We start from the raw sequence: 8,128 nt of genomic DNA, 5'->3' as shown, positions 1-8,128 counted from the left end.
CGATTTGTCCAATACAAATCTTTTACATTGCTTTCAATTCACACAGAAGCTCCACTTCACTGATGCCTTTTCTTTAAGGTATCTCTAAACATGAGCTGTGTATGCCTGTATGGCACTTCCGTCCCGAGCAGCATACACAGAGGAAATAAGCCAGGACTGAGTCCCCAGACACTGATTCCCTGGGTTTATCATCCCCAAATGTTCATTAACCAAAGGAACGCAGCCGATCAGTTTCACAGGTAATTTTAGGATACCGTCAATCACAGATTCTGATAAGGCAATGTCCAAAGTAGATTTGAAAATCACACTTACCAGAATCTGAAGATCTGTTGGCATCCTGCCGACAACGCCAATTTGTAGAGGAAACTTCTGTGTAGCTATGCAGTGGGAGTCACCGACTCAGGAAGGAGACACGGGAAGAGCAGTAGCTTTGATGTCAAACACATGATGGTTTATTTAGAGTTAAACGGCCGGAGGATTCACATCACAAGTCCAACAGTCAGAGGTTCTGACTTCACGGTAGAGTTGCCACGTCAATTCTGAAGAACTCTACCCCAGACCCATGTATTTAGCTAGTTCAGAGAGCATCATCAACATGCTGCATAACAAGATAGAATGATAACACCTCTATCAGCTGACGCCAACAGGCAGGAACAGGGAGACAAAACACTGAGAGCACAGCAGCCAAGGTTACAGGTGCCTGTGCTCAGTCAGGACAGTTTGAACTGATACACTGGGTCAAAGTTATGGGCCTTGGAAAATATTTCCACAACACTAGTGAATTTGAACAACTACAGTACATCACTGAAATGATCTCATGAACCTTGTATAATGCATTGGACAAGGTTCAACACTGGCTGAACAACATTTGCTTACAGTTAAATGTAAAAAAAACAGTATGCATGATGTTCAGTAAATGACCAGTCAGAATCGAAGGATCCAACGTGTTTTTAAACAGAGCAGAAATAGAACTAGTATCCCACTTCAAGTATCTTGGAGTCATCATGGACTCAAACTTGACTTTTAAGAAACACATTAAGAATCAAATACTATTAAATTCAACTTGCAAAATGTTAAACAAATTAGACCCTTCTTAACTGTCAATGCTGCAAAGTCATACCTCCACTGTATGATTCTATCCCACATTGAATACTGTTTTACAAACTGGTCGTTTCCTTGTGCCACAAACCTTAAACCGATAGAACAGCTGTACAAGAGAGCTATCCAGGTGTTTGACAGAAAGCCAAATTCATATCACCATCGTTGAAAAACACAATTTCTTGAATTTTGACAATTTTAAGTATTTTAAAAGTATGTGCTTTATTTATAAATGCTTACATGAACAGCCCTTGTCTGATGACAGCGGTGTTTCTAGCAATCTGATACCAGACTAACAATATGTTAAATATCTCTCATTGTCTGGCCTTAAGGGAAAATCTGATATCTTATGGGGGAAATTCTTACAGTTTTAGAAAGGAACTAGATATGACTTTGGCGATTTATATGCTAGATATTATTGGATGAACATCATGCTGATGTTCAGGATACTACCAGCTTTGTAACCTAATGTTAAAACCTTTTGTAAATGTCCCATACCCATTTACATCATTTTTTTTATAATTGATGTTGTTTTGAGTTTTCTCTTTTGAATTATGCTGACACCATTTGTATATTTTATTTATTTAAGTATTACTTTTTTTCTTGTTTATTGTGTTATTTTTATTTCTTCTCTTGGGGATTATGTGTTTGTGTAATGTCTTAAATTGCTGAAAGAAAAACATTCAACAGAAGAGTTTGTTGTTGTTTCTGGTGAAAAATGTTAAACTCCACAAGTTACTGTTGTATGTGTAGGATGATATCAAGCAGACTGCAAGAGCTAGCTTACACCAATTATATATATATCGTTATATATATAAAAATGTGGCTTTTGCCCAGGGCCGGCCCTAGACTTTTGGGGGCCCTAAGCGAGCTTTGGCTTGCGCGTTCTCACTACACTAGAGGGAAAGCTAACGACTGGGCCTGAAACTCTGATTGTGGTGACTCTGCTGAAAGAGATGTAAAAGTCTGTGTAGTAAGAACAACACCAAAGTACTCTGTTTTCCCAAGGATAGGTCTCTGACTTGGCTGAGAAGATCCTGCATATTGGGGCTGAACATCAGAATGTAAAAAATGTGGTACTGCACATTGGAAAAAATGATGTTGTGAAACAACAGTCAGAAGTGCTGAAAAAATACTTTAAATGTCTGTTGGAAACTGTCAGCTCTCTAAATGCAGAGGTGTTCATCAGTGGCCCTCTACCGCCAGTCAGAAGAGGAGTGGAGAGATTCAGCAGATTGTTTGCACTGAACATGTGGCTTTCAACTGTCTGTACTGACCATTCTGTCCATTTTATTGACAACTTTAACTTTTTCTGGGACCGCAGACATCTTTTTAAGGCAAATGGAGTTTGCCTGAACAAGTCAGGAGTGAAATTGTTTATCTAACATATTCAACTGTCTGCATCATCAATCTGTTCCCTCTGCCAAGGACAAGCAACAAGAGGAATCAAAACAAGAGAAAGACACAACACAATCGCTCAGAAAACCTTGAAAATCTATCACTGCACCCGCCTGAGGAATATCTTGATTATGGGAGACAAATGGAGGAGTCTCCACCGCCCTTCACCCCCCCTATCACCTCTGAGGATACTCTTCCTTCACCCCACAGCTCTCTCTACTCTCTGTTCACCCTTTTACCCTCGCCCATCCTCCTGGAGATCACTGAACACATGAAGGAGATACAGAGGGTTGGCACCGATTCCTTCCTGGAGTTCAATAACCAAACTAAGGCGCTACGCAGGGCTGGCGGAATTTCCTTTACCCCCGCTCCTCAACATAGCCGCGGGAAGCAGGGGTGCTGGGGGTGCTGCAGCACCCCCTGTTGGGGAGTGGTGTACATTTGAAAAACTGAGTGACCACCTAAATAAAAATGATTAAAATACATCAAATAGTTATGATTTCACTTAAAATAAAATTAGCTGTATACAGTAGCATATAATAGTCATAGTATATATTTGTATCAATCAGGTGGCTTGAATTTATTTTCCAAATAAATAAAATCTGAGTCATCTAGGTCGTAGGTCGTGGGAGAGTGACGTAATTGACGCGACACACACACCCACACACTGCAGAGTGACAACGTTCTAGAATGGCGCAAAAAAGGATTTTGGATTTTTTTCTCCAACAAACAACCCAATAAAAAGAGTGTACCACCAGCTACTCCTCAGCCCACCACCTCTACAACTAGAGTAATATGACACAGAAGAGACTGACACATCTGACTTTGATGCATGTCCATAGAAACATTTTGGATAATGTGGATGCATCTGCTCTAATGAGGGTCTTCATTAGTGCCCCTAGGCTACATTTGGAGTTTTGTGAAGCCCCAACACAAGGTAAGACGATATTTTTCCTTTAATGCTGCTGCCGCTGTGCAGTGTTTTGCCTTGTCAATCAGTTAAAATTGAATTCATAGTTTTATTAATATTGTAAATAATATTTCCTGACTATTTGTAATGTTATGTAGGTTCGTAAGACCCATAGTTAGTGTAATTCCCTCGAAGCACAGGCAGACACAAGTGGCTTTCTCATTACGGGTTTATTCCTCCGAATCCACCGTGAAAACTACACAAACAAACAGTATAAATGACAAACATAGTTTCGTGTTAGACACACAATAACATGCACAGCATGTGAGATAACTAGCAAGGTAATAAACATAAAAGTGATACAAGCACAACAACATACCTCGTTGGGCTGCATGCTCTGTAAACAGAGGGAAGTATTCTTCAGTTCTCTTCACAACTTATATGTATAAGAATACAAAACTAACGGAGCTGTAAGTATCCGTGCATCTTACTCTGAGGGTGCTTCTCATGTTCTCGCTCTTTAACTCACGCGAGAACAGCATAACGAGACGTGAGCTTGGACTTCAAAATAAAAGACTAAATATTGCACGCATGAAACATTACAACAATAATAATTAGTACACATAGAAAATACACATTACAGTTAAATTATGAACATGTAAAGGCTGCACTTACAGTTAGCATGTGGGCATGTGCAGCTGTTGCTAAGTGATGTAGGTCTATAATGGTGTATTAAGCCTAACAGAGGCGAGGTGAATAGGGTAATTTTTTTTAACTTAAAGATATCAGCTGGAAATCTCTCCAGTTAATTACCTACAATGAGGCAATTGTTTCTTGTATTACAAGTTTTCTGAATATGCAAATTTCCATTATCTCATTAAATTTGCGCATATCTTAACACATTTCAGGAACCGAAATCTGAACTTTGGATAAAGCCAGGTTCAAAATTCTCGTTTCATTTTGTAGTCATATTAGCATCTAAGGCTTTTACAGAAGGGATTTTGGATATCTCTTTTTATCACTCCATTAATCAGAAAATACTGTCAACAGTCCTAAAATATCAATTTTCGCCATGTTTCTAGGTATAAAAACTTATATAATTCAGGCTATGAATGACATATGAACAAACCCTTCTGTAAAAGCCTTCATAATATTGATAGGAATATAACTGGAAGGTTTGGTGTATGTAAGTGCAACTGAAGTGGAAATGTCGGACTCAGAGTAGGAGAAACAACTCATTTTGAGAAAACGACCTTTAAAGATTGCAGTGAGGCGCTAGCTAACCCCTCCTGTTCTTTGGATGACAGCTTGCGCATCGACGCACTCCGTGAAGGTATTTCATGTTCGGGGTCATTTGTTTTTTGTATAACCTTGCTTCGTGCAAGTGACAATTGTTGTTGTCTTCTCTGTGAACGTTTTTTTCGCCGTTCTTTTGCCATTTTGAGATTTCAATTTCTAGCGGAAAGCTAACCAGGAAGTGTTTTAGCACACCACGTGACGCATCTGAACGATTCACGTTGTCAGAAGTTGACACCAGCCAATGAGATTTCGTTTCTTGGTTTAAGACCCTTTTGTACTTTCACGATTAGTTGCTGATACAAAGGAAATGACCATATTTGGATCTGATGAGATTGTGCAGGAGAGACGGAGCTTTCCAACGATATCTCTGTTGACATGGTGCAAACAGCGGAATCTGACTCTTAATGGCAGTTTGTGATTTTGAGGCTATTTCAGTGAAACAAGGCTGTTTTGAAACATTTGACAGATTTATGCTTAAATTCTCTGAGAAAGTTACTGAAAGATACACTTTTGTGTATAAAAGCTGAAAAGTAGATAATGAATTACTTTGTATTAGTAGATTTCGTCAAGCATCTGACTCTAAATTGCAGTTTGTCATTTTGAGGCTATTTCAGTGAAACAAGGCTGTTTTGAAACATTTGACAGATTTATGCTTAACTCTCTCAAAAAGTTACTGAAAGATACACTTTTGTATTTAAAAGCTGAAAAGTAGACAATGAAGTAGACTTTGTGTCCGTAGATTTCGTTAAGAATCTGACTCTTAATGGCAGTTTGTGATTTTGAGGCTATTTCAGTGAAACAAGGCTGTTTTGAACATTTGACAGATGTATGCTTAATTCTCTCAAAAAGTTACTGAAAGATACACTTTTATTTTTAAAAGCTGACCACTACCATGAAATTACTCTGTTTTATTAGATTTCGTCAATCATCTGACTCTTAATGGCAGTTTGTGATTTTGAGGCTATTTCAGTGAAACAAGGCTGTTTTGAACATTTGACAGATGTATGCTTAATTCTCTCAAAAAGTTACTGAAAGATACAATTTGTGTATAAAAGCTGACCACTACCTTGAAGTGGTACTCTGCATACTCTGTTTGAGTAGATTTCAGCACACAGGGTCTGACAGAAAAAACATAACATTTTTAAGTATCTAATAATATACTATCCACATAATATACTAGTTTAACCCCTACCAAAAAAAAAACAACATTTAATAATTACATGATATTATAAAATAAAAATAAAAAGTACTTACCAGAGTTTTTCAAGATCAGATACAGGTCAAGAAAATGCATAGAGGAGGTATGGTGCTGGCTCATTAGCCCTCTCACTCTTCTTAGAATGATCCTGTGCAATTTTTAAAAGTTGAACTCCGATCCCCTTATAAACAAAAATAACAATAGCCTTTAATTAACACTAATCATTTAAAAAAAAACGTACATCTAATTTAGAGAGGACAACTAAAAGTGTAAGGTTTCTTTTTTTTAAACTAACTCCATCCCCTCGCTTCTCACCTCACAGAGAGTGTCTTAATCAACATATAGATTAACATCCCAGGATTATCTCAAACCCTCACATCAAAGGCCAACTCTAACGTGTGTGTGTGTGTGTGTGTGTGTGTGTGTGTGTGTGTGTGTGTGTGTGTGTGTGTGTGTGTGTTTGTTCTTAAAGGTAGGGGTAGGTCATTTTGGAGAAACCATCTCGAGTGAGCTAAAATTTGAAAGTACACAACCGGGGGAAATCTGCCACTTCCTCACAGAGCCCCTCCTCCAACACACACATGAACGCGTGCACATGACCAAAAGAGGGCACAAGATATGTTTGTGCACAGATCTTTGGCTGTATGCGTCTGAACCCCGCACAGATGCTGCATTCGTTTCTTGACTGGCGCTCCGTACGGATGGCGGTAAGTTGTCACAGGCCTCTCGCTGATTAAACCCATATCGAGGCGTCTCTTGGTCATTTTTCTTTTTTAAAAAGGTGACTTGGTAAGTGGAAATGACTGTCTTTTTATTTAGTTTGAGCGTATTTCTATTTTCACCTGATTCCACCCCCCACTAGATGCTGGCATCATAGCCAAAGGAAGGGGTGGAGAAAAGGGGGAGAGGCCTGGGCTGGGAGGGGGCGGGGGGCTAGACAGTCTCACGCATAACTTCAAAGAGACACCTAGATTAACATCAAAGGCTTATAACACACCAGTGTGAAATCACACCTGCCTGTTATAAACACCTCACATCAAAGGGCAAACATCAAAGGCTAATTAGATTAGTCAACTCTGAGGGGACAGGGGACAGACAGCATAACTTCAAAGAGACTGCCTTAATCAACACCTAGATTAACATCAGAGGCTTATATCACACCTACCTGTTATAACACCTCACATCAAAGGATTAGACTACAAAGGGGTGTGAGGGGACAGTTGCCAGACAGCATAACTTAAAAGAGACTGCCTTAATCAACACATCAGAGAATTAGACAACAAAGGCACTACACAGGGGGGCTTTTCACACCTACCTGTTATAACACCCATCAAAGGATCTCGAACAAAGGGAGGCGGGACTTAGCTCATTAACATGATTGTACCCACTCACATCAAAGGATCTCGAACAATGGGAGGCGGGACTTAGCTCATTTGCATAATTGGGGGCGTGTCACCTGTCACACTTTTTCATGCATACTAATGAGACGAAAGCGGGATGAATATCACTACTAATATGACTCACACGTGACTCACGTGACTTTTGGCAGTAATATTCCGTGACTTGAGAAGAAAAATTGTTGTACTTGTCTTGTAAATAAAAGTGTTGTACTTGTAAAAAAAAGTGTTGTACTTGTAAAACCTATGCTGAATTTGTCTCTGAAACATGATTTATTAGAAGAAAAAAAATGTGTTTGTTTGATAGATACGTTTTTTATTTGCAAAACTAAATGCATTAATTTTTAGATTGTAGTGCCAAGAGATAGGGAGTTGGAGGCGGTGCAATGAAGGTACAAAGCTGGCTTTTTTGAGCAGCAGAAATGCACATCTTGTCGGGTCGGAGCCCGGGAAGAGAAGAGAAAGCGAAAGGAAGGAGGACACAGTAAATACCCCAGAGGTACAGTAAGCAATAGTGTCCGTGCAGAACAATACCCCCAGCCTGTAGTTCCTAGATTGAATTATGTAAAACAGTGGTCACCACACAAGCCCCCCCAGAATACAACCATGGACACGATCCTCGCATCCGGGAGGAAGCACCACAGGGGCCGAGGAGGGTGGGGCCGCAGGCGAGGGCCGGGCCATGGAACGGGCCGTCGGAAGGGGGCCGCAGGAGAGGGTAGGGGCCCTAACGAGGAAGAGGACATCCCCACCGGGGGTGGGGGGCGGGCCGGAACGGGCCGTCATAAGGGGGCCGCAGTAGGCGTCGTAGCGAACGAAGAACTCACC

The sequence above is a fragment of the Gymnodraco acuticeps genome, unplaced genomic scaffold (assembly GCF_902827175.1).
Source record: "Gymnodraco acuticeps unplaced genomic scaffold, fGymAcu1.1, whole genome shotgun sequence".
In the NCBI taxonomy this organism is placed as follows: domain Eukaryota; kingdom Metazoa; phylum Chordata; class Actinopteri; order Perciformes; family Bathydraconidae; genus Gymnodraco; species Gymnodraco acuticeps.
This window is presented reverse-complemented; position numbering follows the sequence as displayed.